This window comes from Pyxicephalus adspersus, chromosome 4 (assembly GCF_032062135.1).
Source record: "Pyxicephalus adspersus chromosome 4, UCB_Pads_2.0, whole genome shotgun sequence".
Classification (NCBI taxonomy): domain Eukaryota; kingdom Metazoa; phylum Chordata; class Amphibia; order Anura; family Pyxicephalidae; genus Pyxicephalus; species Pyxicephalus adspersus.
This window is the reverse complement of record NC_092861.1, coordinates 134,963,102-134,985,309: the sequence shown is the minus strand read 5'-3', so window position 1 is coordinate 134,985,309 and position 22,208 is coordinate 134,963,102.

Below are 22,208 nucleotides of genomic sequence, written 5' to 3'. Positions count from 1 at the left end.
TGAATTTGTATGTAAATCGGAACAGGTACATTACACTGGGGAACAATTTTGAACAAACTTTTTGTTAACTTTAATTTTTAAGCTTATTTACGTTAAAATAGGTATTCTGCTTTGGAAAGTGCAGTTAGTTTTCTTCTATCACATCAGGTTTTTTCTCTACTGCTTATATTAAAACGAATACTGTAGTGTGGATTTGTATACACTATTTATTTATACGCAAGACAGTGTGGTCAGAGGTTGTGCGCTGCTCTACGTAGTGAATAAGCAAAATGTATTTTTCTATTTACACACCTATTTCCTTTCTTTCTTTCTGCTGTTTCTCGTTGTACATGCCTAAACAACACTGATTCATTTTGTTACATCTGTGGCAGTTTCACCATTCCCAGTCAGAGGGCGAATATCAGCACATTTGTAGAGCAAGCCTAATTGGCATATTTCAGTTAGACTTGGTGATCAAGATAAGTCCTGGGCCCCTCATAAGGTGTGCAAACAGTGTGTCGGGAGTTTACGGATGTGGACAAAGGGAACATGTGATAGGATGCCATTTGGTATACCATTTGGTATACCTATTGTTTGGCGAGAGCCAGGAGATCATTTCAGTGACTGTTACTTTTGTATAGTAAAAACTTCAGGATATAACAAGTAAAATAAATGTAACATAGAGTATCCTAGTCCACCATCGGCTATATGCCCAGTGGCTCATGACTAGGGTAGATAGGAGTGATCCATTCCGGCTGCCTCAGACCAATTTACCCTTTACCCCCCACTCTTCCCATTAAATAAAGACTCCAGACCATTTTTCTTTTGTTGGATTATAATTGGCCATAGCAGCCCCTTTTTATTTAAACATGTTACAATATATTTTAACATTCTCAAACCATTTTTCATAAAACATCACAAATATTATTTTACAGGTCCATGAAGAGTTCTTTTTCAAAAATTTAAAGTGGCAAAAATTTACATTACCTCCGCTCATTAAACCAGGCCCCCAGGCGCCCTCCCACCGCCTGGGGGACAATCAGCGGATAACCACCTCTAGCCACATGGCCCCCACGACAACCAAGTGTCGTGCGAGGCTCCTTCAACCAAAAGACCCCAAAATACTACCATGCCTCACCCCCTTATTCTCTTCCCCCACAACTTTAACCCTCTCATGGACCTTAATAAAGAAAAGCCACCCGCTGCAAATATGATACCTTATATTTGCGAGCGCCTCCACACCCGAAAAGCCCTCTGTAAGCCATCCTCCAAGCTCAACATCCACAGATCAATACCCACCTCATTTAAGTGGACCCCATCCCTTCTTAAAAAGAGCTCAGGTTCAGCCTCTAGCTCCCTGTGGCGCAAAGCTAAACCCCCGTTACGGACTATGAACCTCGCAACTTCTTTATTAACTTTAATGGGAGCCTTGTTAATCCTTTCTGCCGACCGAGCATGTCGCCAAACCTTTCTTGCCACGATATCAGACCAAATCAGTATTATACCAGGAAAGGCGGACCAAATTCTTAAACAATCAAACTTAATGTCTCTAATTAACTCTCGCATGGGTCTGACCCCCAAATCGTTACCCCCAGCATGTACTAATAACACATTGGGAGGTCTGTCCAGCTTTACAAACTTGTTAAAGTCCGGTAAGACCCTACTCCAAGGCATACCTGGTATACCTATCCAACGGATCCGAGCTGCATCCTGCCCCAAACTCATCTGCCTGCCGCTCCTTCTCATATCTGCCCTTCTGGCGCCCCAATATACAAATGAATGTCCCAAAATCCACATCAGGCATAGTGGAGAACCTGCAAACACAAGAGGAAAATACCAGCCCACCATTCCTACACAACGAACTCTCCCCTTCGCTATTTTTTTTTTTTTTTTTTAATTTTAAAATAAAAGAAACAGTATATACTTACTGCACCAATTCCGGCCGAATGTATAACCGGAAACGTTGGGATTCCCAACGCCCAATACGTTGTATGGCCTCCGGTCCTAAACCCCACCTGGCCGCTTCCGTGGCCGCCCGAATCCGGAAGGAATGTGATGAATACTCACCACCATTTCTTCCCGACGCCACCACACATTTCCTAAAGACTGATCCAAATTTAAAGCGAGTTAAATATGATCCATTTTCATGTACAAAGAAAGGCCCCTCTCCTGTTGGGCGGGCCCTTAAATACTCACCAACTAACCGCACCGGGCATAACTCCGTACATGCTGCTGCCCCCAGCTCCAGCCTAATCCCCCTTCCTGCCTGGTCAGTTTTTGAATGCCGGACCCAGACTAAAACTCTCCCTCTCCCCACCTGAACATCCGACCACATCAACCCCCCAGCCTTAAGTTTACTGGGGCTTACTACTTCTCTTACCCTTAATGCTGCAAAGAAGGTGATTGCAAAAATCGTCCGGAAGAGAAGGACTTCAAAATCGTTAAAACAAACCCCTTGCAAGCACGCACACAAGTCCCAGAGCATCTCGAATGACACCGGTCTTCTGGAGTCCTTTTTGCCGGTCCCCCTTTTATAGCCCTTCAACGCTTGTCGAACCAGAAAACCCTTCGTCCAATCCTGCCAGCCCATGATCCTAAAGAAAAAGGACAGCGCCGCCAATTTCTTAGCCATTGAACCCCCAGAAACGCCCTTTACGAAATTATCTAACAAAAACAGCAACACCATCGGTTCCAAACTATGCGTGTCCGCCCTCACCACTTCGCTCTGCAGAAATCTAAACCACTCTCTCCATGTACCGGCATATGCCTGCCAAGTCCCCCGATATACCGATTGCCTTATCAAGTTTGCCAGGACCCCCAAACCACCTTCCACAGCTCCTCCGGACAAGGGGTCCCTGATTCCTCCTCTTCCGGAGCTGCTTTCCGAAATCTCTGCCACTGAAATCGAGAAAGTGAATCAGTAATTACATTCTTACACCCTGGAACATGTACAGCCCTTATAAAGATATTTTTTTGCAAACACAACAGTACCAAAAACCGCAACAATGAAATAACCGGGGGGGAAGAAGCCGTATTATTATTAACAACCTCTACCACTCCCATGTTATCACAATGAAATCGCACCTTTCTATTGGCAAACAGCTCCCCCCATAAAACCACCGCCACTACTATAGGAAAAAGCTCTAGAAACACAAGGTTCTTGCAAAGCCCCTGTTCCTGCCATTCCAAAGCCCAACTCGCCGCACTCCACTTACCTGCAAAGTAAGCTCCATAACCATATGCCCCAGCCGCATCAGTCACCAAATCCAATGCCTGGTTATCAACGAAAGATTGCATCCACAAGGAACGTCCATTATAGCAGGATAAGAATTTTTGCCAAACTCGTAAGTCATCCCTTAACACCCTGATCAGCCTGATATAATGACTCAGTGCTCTCACCCCAGCCGTGGCTGCCGCTAACCTGGGGCAAAAAATCCTGCCCATAGGCATAATGCGACAAGCAAAATTCAGCCTGCCCAGCAAAGACTGCATATCTCTCAAACATATCTTCTTTTTGCTGCAAGCCCTTCCAACCGCCTCCTTAATTTGTTCCAGTTTATCCTCTGGGAGCCGACATTCCATTTTTTCTGAGTCCAAAACAATACCAAGAAAACAAATTACTGTTGACGGACCCACTGTTTTTTCCGTAGCTAACGGAACTCCAAACAGTGCCGCTACATGTTCTAAAGTTCCAAGCAGTGCTGCACAAACCAACGATCCCTTTGGACCAACACATAAAAAATCGTCTAAATAATGGATGATGGACCGCACACCCGCCACATCCCTTACTACCCACTCTAAAAAGGTACTAAAAACTTCAAATAAAGAGCATGAAACCGAGCATCCCATAGGCAAACATTTATCCACAAAAAATGCCCCTTGCCATTCAGAGCCCAACAACCAAAAACTTTCCGGATGAACCGGTAATAAACGAAAGGCAGACTCAATATCAGCTTTTGCCATTAAACAGCCCCTGCCTGCCTTGCTAACTAGATTCACTGCATCATCAAACAAAGCATACTCCACTCTACAAAGTTCCGGATCAATGCCATCATTAACAGAATCCCCTTTAGGATAAGAAAGATGATGTATCAACGTAAACTGCTGAGGTTCACTCTTTGGAACCAAACCCAAAGGTGAAATCACCAAATCAAGCAGCGGAGGTTCGCTAAAAGGCCCAGCCATGCGACCCAAGGCCACCTCCTTTGCCAACTTTTTAGTAACCACCTCTGGATGTCCAAACGCTGAGCGTAAATTCCTGGACCCCTTGGGAATATGAACCAAATTACATGGAATTCTGAAACCCTCCGAAAACCCCTTTTCTAGCAATACTGCTGCGTCTTTGTTCGGGTACTTACCTAGAAAAAGCTGCATGTTTTCCACTCTCACCGGAGTCCTCCCTTTTTCCTGCAAGCTCGCCGACCCTGTTTTTTCCCCTGACCATACAACGGGCCCCAGAGTGGGCTCCCCCGCACGAAGAACATTCGTGTCTAAAACGACAGGTCGACCCAAACTTGCATGTTCCTTCATTAAACAACCAACAGAGCCCTTTTTTCTTACCTGCCAGGGTCCCCGCGGCTCCTGCGCCCCCAGCACTCCCTTGAAACGACGGCGTGTTCAATCTGGCTGACGTCATCAGCCGCATCCATAAACTGATGTCCCGATGGTCCCACCTCATACCTGGTCTCAACGCCTTACGCTGCCTGAATTGCTCATCGTATCTAAGCCAGGCAACCCCACCATAGACACGATAAGCCTCGCTGATGGCGTCCAAATAACAAAATAGGGGCGAGCAGTGTTCTGGCGCCCGCTCCCCCACTATACTAGCTAAGATAGCGAATGCTTGCAACCAATTCTGAAAAGTGCGAGGAATTTGGCGCCACAGCCCCTTTTCTTCCCCCACCCTCTTACCATCTCCTACCTTAACCTCTCCACTGGCAGCAGTGAAAATATTTCTACATATTCCCCTTTCCAAATTTTTTCCCTAACTTCTTGTGTTAAGTGTGCACCCAAAGGACCCTCGAAGCAAACATACACTTCTCCTTTTGCCCCATCGGTGACACCCCTGCTAGCAGACTCACCTTCACCTTTCCGAAATTCACACTCCTGTGCCCCTTCAGCACTCATACTTACCGACAATCCAGAGTGTGGGGTGGACAAAATGCTGCCCCCAACTGACCCTACCTCTTCCACGGTCCCTCCTGCCGCATCCTTGTGAGACCTAACCTGCTCTACATTAGTCCCCGCATGAAATCCCACCCCCCTTTCCATATGCAAAGCACTCCCCTCCAATTTGAACAATAAATCCCGAACTCCCCGCAGCAAATCACCCACCTCAGTACTCCCCCCGACCATCCCCTTCTCCCTAGGCCCCATTCTTAACCGCTCTACAACATCAGGCAATACTAAAACATTCCTAGCAACCATCTCCTCACTAACCCCGACATTAGGTACATCACCCCCCCTCCTTCCCCGATCCCATACCGACAGGTACTCACCGGGCTGCTGGATGCCGCTGGGCCCCTCAGCCGCCGTACCGCCATCTGGTCCTGACTCGTCCGATTCTCCCGAATCTGGTCTGTCACCCTCAGATAGCTCACCATCCTCCATCGGCGCTGCCTCGCCATCCCCAGCCACTTCCTGGCGCTGGCATATGAGCAACCCGGAATCTCCCCTCCGGTCGCGCCCCTTCGCTATTACATCACTCCTCCCTTCGTTGTGCAGCCCGGAAGCCTCCACCCTCCTCGTAGCCACTGATCTTATTCTTTGTCCGGCGGATGCCGACCTCTGGTCCCGCTCCCGAATCCTTCCGGGCGCTGTCGCGATCGTCTTCCTGGCCGCACTGGCACCTCTCCCGGCCGTTCCGGTCGTGTTCCTTCTTGATGGGCTCGCTTCAGCAGCCTCCCGGATGTCGCCTCGCGCCGCCTGTCTCAACGCGTCCTCCGCCGACACACCAGCTGCAGCCTGTTCCTGTCTCCGCTGAGGATTCCTCCTGCGCCTTCTGCCCGATGGCTCTGTCTGACGCTGGGCAGAAGGGGGCGAAGGGTGCCGCCTGGGGCTCCTGGAACGGCGCTGGACCCGTGGGGCCTCGCCGGGACTCCAGCGCTCCGGCGGTCGGGACCACGGGGCACGCACAGGGGGATGCTGTTCGGGTTCTACATTTCCCCCGGCCCCTTCCATCAAGCAAGCCATCCGGTCTCTAACCCATTCAACTCCTCTCGACGCCGCCGCCGTCCATCCGACGTGCAACATGTTGCTTGTGACTGCAAAAGTACTTTTACTCCTCTGAAAATCAATCAAATGCATTAACCTGTAGTGGAGTTTCCACTCCTGGGGCAAACTGCTATGCACTTGAGCAGAATACCACACGGTTTTAGACAGCAAGTTGGAAAGAGGTCCTAAAACCAAATTTATTAGGTAGTGCCTTATCTGATAACAGATTATTCCATAATACCAATGGCGGGATCCTCTCAGCATCAATGGGTGTGGGGTGAGGTTATTGCAAGTGGACTGTTGGGAATTTGCCATTACAGGAGCTCTGCAGCACTGGTCCAGTGATCCTCTACATTTGGAAAAGATATTTAAATTCACCTGCATGGTGAGTATATCTTGTTTCAAAAGATAAGGAAGACAAAAACCTGCATCATGACTTAGGGGGTAAGTAGGAGGAGTTGGGAATCTTTCATTTTTGCCAGTAGAGAATCTTCAACTCAGCCTAAACAGAAGCTTAATGAAAGAGAATTTACCAAGACGTTATAAAAAGGAAAAAGAACATGTCCTATAAAGAAGAGAGGCACTATAATTTTGGTTAGGGTGGACTTAGGGACAGGGGTATTTTTGGCTTAGGCACCTCCAGATGATAAGGTTACAACCATCACAGGAATTTGCAGTCTGGCACACAGAAGCAATGCCATGATGGAAATTAGAGACACTGAGTCCCCTGTGCCTAATTAAATGGAAAATGTTCATGTTGACTTGAATTTGCTGTTTTGTATATCTAGGAGATTTTCTTGATGAATTGTAATATCTGGAAATGTATATGTAATTATATAAATAGTCACCTCTCTGTAACCAGGGGCTTTCAGACTGAATATGTAATTAGTTTCATTTTAGAAAAGATTTGATTTTGAAATGTCAAAATTGCAGAAATAATTAAAATCAAACATTTAGAAACATTCCGAAGACATGTTAGCGATATATCGGCACTGATGATGGTGGGGAAGACCAAGCCCAATTAGTTGGCACATAAGGTTTCAGGGATAGAAATAATTTAAAGAGCTTCTAAACTGAAAATTAATTTATCAATGAATGTGACACTCACCAGATATTTGTAGGTGGTGAATCAATCCCAGTGATTGAAAAAAGGTATGCAGTTGGATTGTCATTTGGTGAATGTCATTTCATTGCCTTATGAATAAGCCTCTAGCAATACTCTCCTATTTATTTGGCTTGTAACCCCTATACAAACCCTTCCCAAGGCTAAATTAAAGCATTACTCCTAATGCTATTTTAAGCAATCTATCCCCTAAACCTTTCTAATGCTAACTGAAAACAGAAAAAATATTTTTGTCCCTAAAGCTGTTCCTTTATTAACTGAATGATACCTATTTTTTCTGCTTCCTGAGCATCTGAACACTGTTCAGAGACAGAGAATTTGTTTCTGATTTATAAAAATGTCAAAGAATGCAGAAGATAGATAGAACTGTGGATAAACCTGGGTGATCCAGAAAGACAGGAAACAAACTCCTAAAAATTGTTAGTTGGCAAATGTTTCCAGTCCAGGACCAGATTTTTTCTAGGCTTGCTGGATCACCCATGTTCTCCCATGATACTCTACCTTCTCCAGTCTTGGAAAGCTTTAGTATAGTCCCTTTGGACCAATAAGGTGCTATAGGCAGAATCTTCTCATTAAAAGTAACATGCCACAGAAATATTTATTGGCATTTCTATCGAATACTGATTTGAATATAGACAATGTTGGCTTTATTTTGTGCCTCAGGTATTATAGTTATTTAGTTAGTAACCCTATCAGTATTACATAGTCCTTGCTTGAAACTGGAGCCTAAGTAGGATTAAATTACATTGGATGAGAGGATAACAATTGGCTGTTCTACGAAGCTTTTATTAAGAGATCACATGACTCCCTCTATTCCACCCTACTAAGACTTAGTAGTTTGGCTGTTGATAATGGGGCCACCATACAATATAGGATAATAGTGAAACATTTGCCTTCAGCAAAGTAAGCCTAAAATGGACTTTCCACTCTATCACATCTAGATGTCAAATTTCTAAAAATAGAAAAGGCTTGTTAAGGGAACAGAATTTTACTGAAGATCAAGGCAAAGCCAGCACTGCTAGTTAGACAGACGTTCATTGAAAGGAAAGACCTCGGAGTAAACTAACTTTACAGTCTCAAAGAGCCCCTGTTTTGTTCTCATCCTTTAATGTTCTGTGTTCTGTATCATCCTTATGCTGAGCCTTTCATTTACTGCTTTGAGTTTTGATTATAGCATGTGAAGTTATCTTCATGTCAAACAATGTTAAAATGTTTATAATATCTAGATAACATAAACTATAAAAAATATATATAAAATAATTTGTATATCAAGAAAAATAATCATAACAACTTTCATAGCAAAGTAGCTTTTTCTTTTGATAGGGCACTTCAATATCTAGTTTGGATAAAAAGTTTTTTGTTTTTTTTTTCAATAAGGCTGCTTGTGCCATTTTTTTCAAAGGTTTGGTGTTTGTGCAGTCATTGGGGAGTGGAGAGGGCTAGACTGCCAGTGTGTGTGTGTGTGTGTGGGGGGGGGGGGGGGTTGGGAGGTTACTTAAAAGGGGTATTGGGGCTACCCTAGTTATGTCCAGACATATGATATAAAAGAGCATATGAAGAGCATAGTAACCTACTCCATGTACTTTGTAGCAATAATATAAAAGGCTTTGTTTCATACAGTTAAGTATATTTCTGTCAAACCCTCTAAGTAAATTTATATATTATAAAAAATCTCTCAATAATACATATAACAATTTCAAATAACCTTTTATTTTATGGAGGAATATGTATATAGAAATAATTTTATTTATTGGTTGATTTTATATTATTCTTAGCTTAATGTGAAAAAAAAACAATTATAAGAATTAATAGTATTATGCTAATAATTAAAAAAATTCATATTAAATTGTAATGATACAGCATAGCAAATGAAGAGAATGAAGTTGTAAGTGTAATAATCCATGAGTTAAAGCTTGTTTTTTTACTAAAAGAAGGCAATGGTGCTTAAACAACAATTAAAGCAATTAATTTTTAAGTTGCAAGTTTGCTTAAACTATCCCACTTTTACAGCCTAGTAATTACAGTCAATTACATTTTTGAAGTCAACATTCAACGTATGGATATAGCTTGCACTATTATTTCTGAATAAAATATTAATGTAAATGGTAATTACTTTCAGAAAAAGATACAAGCCAAGGGAAATGGGTTATCTCTCAGAGAAGACATGTCAATTCACAAAAATTCAACACTAAACTCGAGATCAGTAGTTTCATCATGTGACTGCAATTTTCAAATCTAATTGTCCTATTTTTTAAATATCCAAAATTTGGTGTGTTATTTTTGTCAATTGAGCATCTTATTTTTCATTGACTGTTTTAAGCCATAGGAAAACATTTCACCCAAGATCAACCTTTCTGAACCTTTTTAACATAGGGGAACTCCTGACGTAACTTCTTGGTCAAAGGGAGCCAATACTCTAAATATTATAACCATAGCTTACAGTACATTAGCCTGGCGGTCAGTGGAAAGAATTCTTCTGACATTGCCAACCATTGGAAAGAATGTAACCCTTATAGATAGCTGAAGAAAAGAGTCAAATTGCTAATGGTTCAAGGAACCCCTGGCAACCTCTGAGGGTACCCTGGATAACAAACACTGCCAGAGACTGATTGTTTTGCTCCTATGGATTGACTGGTGTTTTAAAACAATGTTTTTTTTTTCCAGAAGCTTTCTGGCGACTCCAATGTTGAGCTCTTCTAGGTACCGGTATATATGGAGCCTGGTGGACTGATTCAAGTACTAGACTCTCACTAACAAAATCCCCAGGACATACAAAAAATTATCAAGTGGCTAGTAGTGATAGGTGGATACATGGGTCGCTTAACTATTTTATTAAAGGGATGAATTTGTATCATCACATTGGCCTTAAATAGTTTCCAATTTTGTCCAAAAATGATCAATATCTAAAGAACCTCTGTTGGTCAGGTCAAAATCTTCCCACTGATCATTTAAGTGTTAGATGAGTTTTCTAAAATTTTGGAGCATTTGGATTGAACAAATTCAATTAAACTAAACATAGAATTAAAGTCAATTTAGGTATGGATAGACTAACACAAGTACTCTGTATGTCATTATGTTACAGAAGACAGCATTCCAAAATTCCAAAACAATAATCATCTGTCTTATTAACATTTTTTGCAAAACCATTAACAAAGCAAACCTGTGTTTATAGGGTTTATACAGGTTAAACAGGTTTACAAGAATCTAACATTAGCATACAGGCATTTAGTAATTTAATTTCATTTAATTTATTCATTAGCAAAAATGTGATAATTATTTTTATCTTTTAGGAAACATTACAAGTTTTTTTTCTATGAAATAAAAGAAAGAAAATAGGGAACAAGAAATTAAATATCAAACCATGTCAGGGTTTGTTTTCTTTAAAAATAACAATATTATTGTCCTTACAATATCAGCTGTCTTCTATTATTTGATTATTAGAATAGCTAAATAATAGATTCTTTTAAGTGATATGAATTTCCTTCAGTAGTGCTTTGTAATATACCATAACCATGGGTTCTTTTATAGTAAACCCTCTACAGAGTGTCATTTGGAGAGTCTATGGGCTGACCCATACTGTACTGACCTGGACACTGATCTTTGTTCTAGGCTTCTGGCTGCTGATGGTGAGCATCAATTTCAGCAATTTTGAACTCTTAGACTCAGAATGAGTGAGTTCTACATCATACAAATAACTAGGTGTAGTCTGCAAAGTATGGCACAATAGGGATAGTGGATGATGGGAGGTCATTTTTGCACAAGAGTGTACCTAGAAATCAGTGAGCCACCTTCCCTGGCATCCTCACTAAAAATTACCATCTGCTCCATTTTTGCATTAGTTTTTCCCTGTGTTCTTTACCCCTATGCTGAAGAGTTTTTTTTTTTTGCCTGGTTTACTGTCCAGTTCCTCACATTCCTGTTTTTTGTTTGGTTTACTGAACATTCACATTGTGATCCATACCAACTGAACACTGATGTCCAATGTCTACAATGCAAGTATGAACTATTCAATGTACGTGTGTGTTCTATAAAAGTTTTTGTTTTTAAATGTCAGACACTTGATGCGGATGTGTTATCAACATCTAAAAATTCTAACAATGGTCAGATAAACCCAAGCTCGACTCACAAGGATACTACATATAACTTCTTTTAAAAGTATGACAGTTAAGTTGAGATTTAAAAGACGTGAGTACAACAGTTACATATCTGAATTAGAGAGTCTTATCCTTGTGTTAACGCCTTGTAAATTAGGCCAGCGCTTAGCTTTATGGGTACAGTATATGTCCTGTTTGCGCCATCTTTCCTCCAGCAGTGGACAGATCTGCAAAGAGCTTTGGCATGTAATATAAAAACAGCCAAGCTCTCTGCAGCATTCTAGGGAGTCCAGGTGAAGAAAAAAAGCAGAAATGCAGAAAAGTATGAAGGCTTCAAGAAGTGCATTCCTATTGCCCCAAGAGGTGTTTTCTGGAATTTCCTGCAGTAGATGTTGAGAAATCAGAATTTAGATTTCACAAATATTGAACAATTGCAATGTTTGAATTACAGCCCACTTACAGGTTCCACTTGTTGCTTTATATTGCTCTTTAAAAGCTTTAATACGTAGACATTTGACTACAATCTAATTCACTCCTCTTCTAGTTATTCTTTATTTCTTACCCTAAACTTAATTGGGCATTTTTCTTTGTGTCGTTCTTCTGAGGTTAATAATATGAAAAAGAAAAAAATCTCAGCCTAAAAAAAAATTTTCCTGATGCTGTAAAAAATATATCACAACAGATGCATCCTACATTGAATAAGAAAACCTATCCATGCGTTTAAATCACTTCTATTCTCCTGGTTTATGATGCTGTTTCAGACAACACTGTGTTTGCATTCGTAATTAGAAGATTGAGCAGATGGTCGAGTTCTCATTTGTGATAGGTCTATTAAAATAACTTATGCAGAAGAAAACTTGTGTATTACAGATTACCTATTCCATTCGATGATAAATTGATAGATTGGAATTCATTTTGTAGAAAATTATTTAACATTTGTTTTCACCTAAAATATAATGTTTGGCGCAGAAAGCTTTGCACAAATTTAGAGAGAAGAATATTTCTTGCTAAACAAAATGCAAATGCATTTTACAGGAAAAAAGAATAATAATAAAAATTACATATACATAGGCTTACTTAAAAAGTGTATAAAGCAGCAGTGTGTAGTACGTAAAGTCAGCGTGCACAAGCTTTCTGCCAATATTACCATCTTACACCTATTAGATACCAATCCTGTTCTTACGACTCTGTATCCTTTTGCACTTGGTGATTTACAAAACACATGTAATGATGCTAATGATGTAATAATAATTCAGAATTTAGAACCAAAATAATGCTTTTGAAACAGATAAAGAAACAATCTTCATATGTTAGGTTATGCTCTGGCTGACAATCCCAAGTGGTGTCCCACCGCAGTAGAGCGAGCCAAGCGTATTCCATATGGCGGCTGCGCATACAGCAGCAGAGGAGTTCCTGGAATTAGTGCTCTGAGGGTTGCAGCATCCTTGTCTCCCTTTGGCTGTGTTTTCTCTCTCAGCATCCCCTGCACTAAGACTGCAAAGATGAAGGGGATTTGGATCTGTGCTGCAGCTGATTAGCAGAATGGTTCCTGAGCAATTCCATTCTGCTATCGGCTGCTGGATCCTTATAACCTCTCTACTCTCAGATTTCAGTCCCTGTTGTAGTGTTTATCTAGACTAATCTGTGCTGGAAAGTTTCTTGTATAATTTACTGTTGCTGACCATTGCCTGTTCCTGACCCATCGATTATACGCAGCCTGGACAGATCTCTGATGACGCTAACTCCGCTTGTGCCTCTGTACCTTATTTTGGTGGACTGATCACCCAAGTATAGCCTTAGCTTTATACTCTGGATTTCCTTGTAGTTCTTGTGCTGCTTATCTGTGGGCTGCTGGTTCTCTGCCAGCCCATTCCCTGACGCCATTCTTTTGTTGCAATTTAAGGTTCTGGTCACCACCAGTATTCACCAGACGCCAGTCCCCCAATCTAATGCAACCGTCTCCTCCTTTAGCAAGCCCCCACTCAGCCTTGGGAGACTGCACACAGTTGTCCCCAGGATTCAATTTGCAAAGAATGGCGTCTGAGGATTGGCTTTAGTTAATGTAATATATTCACAGAAATAATATCAGCATGTGGTATGGTAAGGTTAACTGAATTAAAAATAGAAGTAAAAAGTGAATATTAAATATTACAAGGTACTAACCTTTTTTAGCAAAGTAATAACTATTGCAAGAAACTATGAAGGGGGACACCATATGAACTATTGTAATTGTTTAAAATTCAGGAATCTAAGGTGTTCCTGCACATACCTACAGCATCTTCAAAAAGAATGACTGTGTGAATGCAACTGAAATAAAAAATAACCACTGGACAGCGTGCAATCCAATCCCATCACCTTGAAAACCTTATTAGCAACACAAGGAATGATTAGTAAAGTGTAAGCCTTCTGTATAAATACTGTTTTGTGCAATTTGGTTACCTTATTATTTTTCAGAATGACACTTACCTTGACCCATTGATACAAAACCGCTTTAATGGGCGATAATGGGTAAAAACCATTAGGAGTATTTATGAAATGTTGACCTCGTAATGTTCATGTGCACCAAAATGATATCTTCAGTGTGCAGAGATTACATGTGGAGAATGCAAACAAAATAAAGGCTTTTCTTGAATGTTCAGCATTTCCGTGGAGTGCAGGGAAGATTCAAATTAGGCAAAGATTGAATTTTTAAATAGTCATAAATACAGTGAGGTTGAATTAGAATCTCTGTTATTAATGTACTTATTTATTTATTTAGTTTGGTGTCTCTGCAGAAAGATTTTTTTCCCTTGCTGTAGTGTTCTAGTGACTACAACGGAGCAGTGATCACAGCAAATAGAGATACAGGCAGCAATAAAAAAAAGAAAATGAATGAGGAGGGATTCTAGGATTTTTGGGGCATTGAGGTTTTTATATCACATAAGATTAGTTGTAGTCCTTTTAAAAAGAAAATGTGCAATACTGTTACTTGTGACAACCCAGGAAGTGAGGAGAATTTTTATTGTGATTGATGTATATTGTTTTGCACATGCTCAAACAACCTATAGGTATATTCATATAAAATAAAATTAAATGCTGGGGATATTTATACAGTACAGAAACAAATATTTGGCATTGCAATAGATAAAGCTAATTTGAAGTTAGGCTGTGAGCCCTGTACCGTTACACAGCAGTCAGAATCTGTACAGTCACCAGCCTAAAAAAAGCATTACCTAAGCTTGTAATTAATGTAAATACCAGACTTGTAAACCCATTATCAAGATAAAGAGTTATTAGTGCTCCTATTGGTTGGTTCCCAGGGGGTGCGGCCATTCTTAACAGCCACTAGCCAATGGGAGTACTAGCCTCTGACAACCCTTTTACAGGAGATTGGAGTGAAGAGAGACAGAACAACAAGACAATCAGTTCATGGTTGTAGTAATCTTATTTTATTTTACAGGATGATCATTTTTTTTCCAGGCTGGGTGCCTTTCTTCAACCGTAAACAGGGGTCATGTTGTAAAAAAAGAAGAGGGGGCACGGTAAATGTGGCCTCGCCACTACACCCCTGCCTATGTGTCACTCAAAGGGCAGGAAACTTCCTCCAGATTGACGTTATAATACCAGAATCCGGCTACTCTCCCATCGCAGGCTCAGACCTGTGGGTTGTGTTCAGAGCCTGAGCCTGCAACTCCATACAGGAGACATGGTCCACGGCTCTGGCCGGTGCGCCCCCACCCACCAGCAGGATTCTTCTCCTGACCCCACGAAGGGCAAGAGCCGTGGACAATTAAAGAATTCTTTGCGAAATAAGAGGGCACGTACCTGAAAAATGTAAGGACATGGCGCTCCCACCCGTGCTTGCCCCCACTACACCCCTGACTGTAAAACAGAACATTTAAAAAACTAAAGCATATTAGCAACAACATCCAATAAATTTTAGTAGACTGCTTTAACAGACAAGGTTCTTTTAAAAATAAACAATCAAATCTACTTTTCCACTGCTGGCAAAGGTGACACCTAATTGGCTATAATTGAATATATATTGGCCCTTTAAATAAGTGATCATTTTTTTTATTTAGACGGATCAAAGAACAAGTCTGATTGTGTGTGGCCAATGTTACTCCAGAAATTTAAAAAAAAGGAAAAAAACCTATACGCTTTGCACTGTAATAAATATTTATTTATTTGCCTGTTTTATAATAAATGAGTGCCTTGCAAGACATTGACAAGAAGTGACATTGAATCAGGGACAGGAAAATCATAAGAACTTGGAAATGATGATATGATGGCCCACATGATCAAATGCTTAAAGACAACAGACCTGCTTTTTCTGATTTAGTACAGATTAATAAGTGTGTTCAAGGGCCCTTTATGACATTTTAAAATTGAGAAATCTTTTTGAGAGTTCAGGAAGAGCTCAATTTTCTGATCTGTTCCACGTATTGTAATTTGAAATGCCAGACTATTATCTTCAAGGACAGGTCCTTGTAGACCACCTGAAGTTGTTTTAAACCATTCTGCTTTATGAAATAATACATATTCTTTTTCTTCCAAGTCCTCTTTTTGAAAGGTTAAGTCCTTTTTATATTTCAATGATAATTATTGAGTTAATCATTTCAGAATCTGCTAAATAAGCTGGGAGAAAATTATTTTTAATTGACAATAAATAGGTCGGTCCCAGTTTTCAGACTGTCAAATGCTGCTATTTTTTTGAAATTTGGATAAAAAATCGTTTTCCCTCATTTCCCTATAGTATAGTTGTATTATCAGTTGTTGAAATCTTGTCACCCTGTGTACAGGTTTTAGATGGGTATAAAGTTTAGGTAAGCACGGGGCAGCACGGTGGCTCAGAGGTAGCACTCTTGCCTTTGCAGTGCTGGGTCCCAGGTTTGAATCTCGGCCAGGACACAATCTGCATGGACTTTGCAGGTCCTCCCTGTGTCTGCGTGGGTTTCCTCTGGGTACTCCAGTTTTCTCCCACATCCCAAAAACACTCTGTTAGGTTAATTGGCTTCCCTCTAAAAATTGACTTTAGTCTGTATAAAATGATATATGACTATGGTAGGGACTTTGGATTGTGAGCCTATTCAGGGACAGTTAGTGACATGACTATGGACTTTGTACAGCACTGCATAATATGATGGTGCTATATAAATACTGTGTAATAATAATATTAAAGTGCTAAACAAATTTAAGCCTAAATGAATTCCAGGTAAAGTGGAAGTAAACCTTCTAAACAGTGGTAAAACATAGCCAGCAGTGGGCCCCTGTGCCGAACTGACATGGGTCCTCCCTACCAAACAGACTTTCCCTGTTTGGCAAAACCCCTGTGGGAGTCCTGTTGGCTGAGGATGATCGGGGCCCTCATTCAACAGCACAGTTTGCATTACCCTATCCCAGCTCCCAGTTCCTAATTAAAGCAAACCTAAACTTGAATTTTTACTTTACATAAAAGGGTAGACAACCCTTTAATATAAATTAAAATGGTGTTCTTTTTTTTAAGGGAAGACCTTTTTTATGAAATAAAAGGTAAAGCAACTCCTCTTCAGAAGGCTGAAGGTGCCAACGCCCGGCATTTCTTCCACACCTGGACGAAGGAGAATTCCAGAAAGCCACAAGACCTGATCGAGGAAAGCTCCAGCACGATCTAGGGATCTGTGGAATTTTCGCAAATAACCTCACCTGTCTGATTGCAATTTTTTAATTGTACTCACCTCTCCTCCATCTGTTGTCAAAACTGCCATCTTCACACATTCTTCTTTTTGGCATCGGGTCTTCTGACATCCTAATTTTCGTGATGACTAAACTTCTGCACAGGGCTGCAAATTTCTGGGACCCATACTAGGTAAACTTCCCCCTTGCCCCATGTTTCAAAGCTCCAGCATTACAAAAGTCAAATTCTTTTAATCAAAGTGCTCCCCCCCTGATGGCAGCCCTGCTCCTGCACAGGATTTTATTCCTTCCTGGCAGCCACTGTGGATACTTGGCATACCCTGGTATCCTACACTGTACGAAGCATGCCTCAAGAAGAGGATTGCAAACAGGCATAAAATTATGTTTCATAACCAGTCCCTTCTGTAATAAAAAAACACCTTTACAGGTTTTTTAATTGAGAACCATAGTTCTAGCTTAAAACATTTTAACCAAAAAGTAGAATTTTTTTTTTTACTTTTAGCACTAAAAGTTTTACCCATCTTCTATATTATTACAACGATTATTTTGTAAAGCCAACATGAATGAAAAAGTACTTTTGGGAAAATATACCCTTTTTGCGTATTTAGTTTTTCTGGTCTGGATAAAAGGAGGTATGGTCAGGGCCTATCCTTTTGCTAAAAGGTGCCCATAACTCCGTTTCCAAAAAGTTAAGAGTTAGGAAACAGAAATGTTTTGCAGTTAATGGGTTTACCTTTTGTATTATATATTTAGTTTCTACATGAATTTAACAAAATAGATTCACACATAAGCATTTCTCATATCAAAATGTCTTGGTTTTATTGACCTTATGCTTCTCCTCATTTGCATTATTTCATAACTACGACTGCATATATTACAATATTTTCACGATCTTATAGCAAAGCTGCATCTACACTACATCAGCGCTGAATAATTATTACAACCAGTCTTGAGCCTACAAGCAGTTTGAATGATATAGAAAATTAATAATGCAGTAAATGTATTCACACAGATGTACTTCTGATCTTCATCAAAGTCATAATAATAAATAATGTCAGACATATTTAAAGGGAAATTGCACTGGCAGAAATACATTGCACTGGGAGAAATACAATGAATGGTCAAAAGTCACACCCTATCACTCCATGATATCATTTTGATAAGCTTAACCAATCTCACAAGATTTATTTGCATCCAGAGTTACATTACTTTTTTGCCAGTTCTTGTATTCATTACGAGGGAATTAGATTGCTATGTAAAGAGAGGAGAGGAGCTGATGAGGATCGGCATGACCCAGGCGTTAAGGATGCTCAGCCAGGTGAAGTAAAAGGAGGGGAAGAGTGAATGTAAGAGAGGAGAGGATTGATGTTTTGAGTGGCATGAGGTGAAGTATAAAGGGCAGCAGTTAGTTAACAAAAGCAGCAAGCTTGTGAAAGAATAAAGGTGGGGCAGTTGAAGTCCTTGGGCGGAATTTTGGGGATGGTCTTTTTCCAGGTGGGAAGATCTATCTCGGGTATGGTATCTCCAAGTTCATGGTAATGTGGCCATTTAAGAAGGAGTGGAGGAGTGGGGTTCTCAAGCCAGTATGGTGCAGACCTCATAGGGATATGTGGAGTAGGCAGTGCATTCGAAGACCTGCAACTTGGGGAGGAGTAATGTTACTGTTTTATGTTTAAGGGTAAGACAATTGTTGGACAGGGTGTAGGTTATAAATTTGGGTGAGATGAATGCCTCTCATTCATCTCACTCATGAGAGGCATGGAACACATAGTACAGGGCTGCATCAGCAATCAGCACCAGCTTCGCTCCCCCGATTGGTCTTGCAGGTCCCAAAATTTCGGTCTGGCCGGCCAAATCTACAAAGGCTGTTCTCACTTACATGTTTGGTAAGCGAGATCGGCCCAATTCGCCCTAAGACCAAATTTAAAAAATTTGCTCGCTCATCCCTAGTGAGATGTTGATGTTATTAGATATAAGGGAATGTTTTATTGATATGTTATTGTTGTTGCTAATAAATGGTTGTCTGGCCATTTTTTCAAACATGTTGTGTATTATTGGGGGGAACACATGGGTGAAATGGTAGGGGGTTGAAGGGTGAGCCTAAGGACATCCTAGGTACCTGAGTCATGTCTTCTTCAGCACAACCCGATGATTCTGAATAAGGATACTGAATAGGGATTCTAAACAGAGATTACTGTCTCCAAAGTATGCAGTAGCATAAAAGGCAGCAAATAAGTTTCAGCAAAATGTTCAAAGCTTTGCAGTGGTGGTCATTGCATAGATCTGTAGAGGCCCAACAACTATTGCTTGGTGAAGGGCAAACATCCTCCAGCCCTCTCCTGTTCCCTGGCACTTATTTCATGAAAAAAAAAGAGCTGGACACCAAAATTCTTGTAGCTGCATTAAAAAAGCATCACTTTTACGATGTAAGTGTAAATCCTAATGCAATGGAATAATATCTGCTCAACCAACCCCCTTGATGCTAATAGCTAGATTTACAATAAAAATAAAATCATTGTTAGGGAAAAATCATAAGCGACAAGCAATAGCAGGCAGAACAATTACTCACACATTTCTAAACAATGAAAACAATCATTAGTGACCTTTTACTATTCCAGTGTTATTATCGTTTATGAAGTTTGTCTATTAACAATATGAACATAATTTTTTTTGCACTCATTCAAAATAATTGCTCATTATTTCATTAGTTACACTGGGAGGCCATTGGTAATTGAAGGTATTGCTATGTGCGCTTTTGTTACAAATGTACACATAATTAATAGAAATATATACCTATTTATAGATCCGCTTACATCGTTGGACTTATTTCTGTTCAGCATTATGAATGCATCCTTGTGTCTTATTAGTAATTGGAAGAACAGAAGCATCAAACAAAAATGCAAATGCAACTTTGTGTTAGGAGCCTTAATCCAGGTGCAACCTGTAGAGCTCTGAATAGATTATCATTGCAGAAATATCTGGCTTGTCATTCCTCTTCTCCTTCTGAAAACGTTAGCTGTCTGGATGTGCCTGGATTTAATATTTCCATGTCAGAAGCTCAGAACAAGCATGCAGCTATTGAAAGTCACAAAGTCTTATAATTAAAACAAGGCTGTGATTGGGCAGGTAAGTGTAATTTGTTGCAGAAGGTGCATCACCTGTTCTTTCTGCAATAATGAACCTGCCTGATCGCAGTTCCATGGTTATTTCAGCATCAAGTTTGAATATTTTAAAAAAGCAAGAAAGGTTTAAATAACAGAGTATTTCATATTTGGTACATGGGCCCCCATACAGATACTGACATTAGCGTGATTTTCTAGTATGTGGGTATCCAGTAGTTGGTTGCTGTCATTTCAGGTTCTCCGACGCATTTTGCCTAAACAGGGTTCCTCAGGGGTAATGTTGACATGCAAACTAGAATAAAAATACAATTAATTTCCTATGTTAGAAATTAATTAAAGGAAATACAATGAACATGTACATGACTGTACAGAAGTAAAATCTGTATAGTGGTATTACCAAAGAGTCCATTCCCTCAGTGGAGACAAAGACAACTCCTAAAACACAACAGAAATATAACCCTTCCCCGCTGTTCCAAAAACTAAAAAAATAACTAGGCTGACATTCCAGTTTGAAATAGATATGAAGATATCATTTGGATGGAGTATATGATTGCTAGATTTAAAGGTTTAGGCTATGTTCACACTCAGGGTAAAGCACATTTAGCTCCTCTAAAAGGAGTAATATTTGGAACTAATTTAGATAGTTTTGTTCTGTTTTTTCAAGTGTTTGTGGTAGCATTGTTGGGTATTTTTTTTTCAGATGCTACATTTAGGGTTCAAGGGTAGTTTGCAATCCAATTGTCACTTGCATTAAAACCAGTTATTACCACCTTTGCAAGTGTTTTTAGGCAGCTTCAGGTATTTATGAGGACTAGAAGTGGGGAAAAAAAGTAAAAAAATAATACACTATTTTGAAAGGCTTTACAAGGGTATACACAATTTTAATTTTAATTTATTAGTAAGCTCTTTATTCATTTGGGTCACAGCTGCCATCTTGACTTATGGCGATTAAAACAAAAGTATTCATTAGGGTGTTTGAAACAAACCCCCCTTTTTTCATTATGGCTTAAGGAATTAAAATTTTTACACAGTATTTATATAGTGTCATCATATTAGGCAGCGCTGTACAAAGTCCATAGTTGTGTCACTAACTGTCCCTCAAAGGAGATCACAATCTAATGTCCCTACTACAGTCATATGTCACTAATGTAGTCTAAGGTCAATTTAGGGGGAAGCCAGTTAACCTAACTGCATGTTTTTGGGATGCAGACACGTGGAGAACCTGCAAACTCCATGCAGATAGTGTCCTGGCTGGGATTCGATTCGAACTGCAAAGGCCAGAGCCACTGTGCTGCCCCAAGGCATTCACAATTGTCAAAGAGGTGATTATGCTAAAGTCTGGCCTTTTCAAAGTTTTACAGTTTTCAACATGGGGGAACCCTTGAAATAACATTCGGGTCTTTAAAGAACCCCCCTTCTATAATTACTATATCTGCAGCTTACAGTATTTTAGCATGGTTGTCAATGGTAAGAATACCACCCCCTATAGATAGCTCAAAAGATTATGGTGGGGGGGTCTCTTAAGCTGGGAGGCACAAGTTTCTCATTGCTCAAGGTACCCCTGGCAACTTCTGGAGGAACCCTGGTTGAGAAATTCTGCTGTAGACAGTAGCGGTCTCCAGTTCATACATAAACTGCCAACTGATTGCCAATTTTTGGAAAGTCAACAGTGTTGTTATTTTAGAACAAATACCAGCCCTTTGGTGGCAACCATGTTGATCACCAGCTCAAATAACAGGTCCCATCAATCTGCTTTATAAGAAGCATTAGTAATGCCAAACCATTTTGTAGCACTGCAATGCAGGAAGAACAGGCATATCTAATAAACACATATTGCAGCTCCTATGTAAATGTATAATTTAAACAAATATATATATAAAAGCAAGATTTTAAAAGCATTAACACATAATACAATGGGTACAGGCTTTCCATTACAGATAAGGTATGTATATACAATAAATATAGGGCATATTAAACACATTTTTTGCAGAAAAAGAAATGCTAAAAAGCAGATCTCGGCAT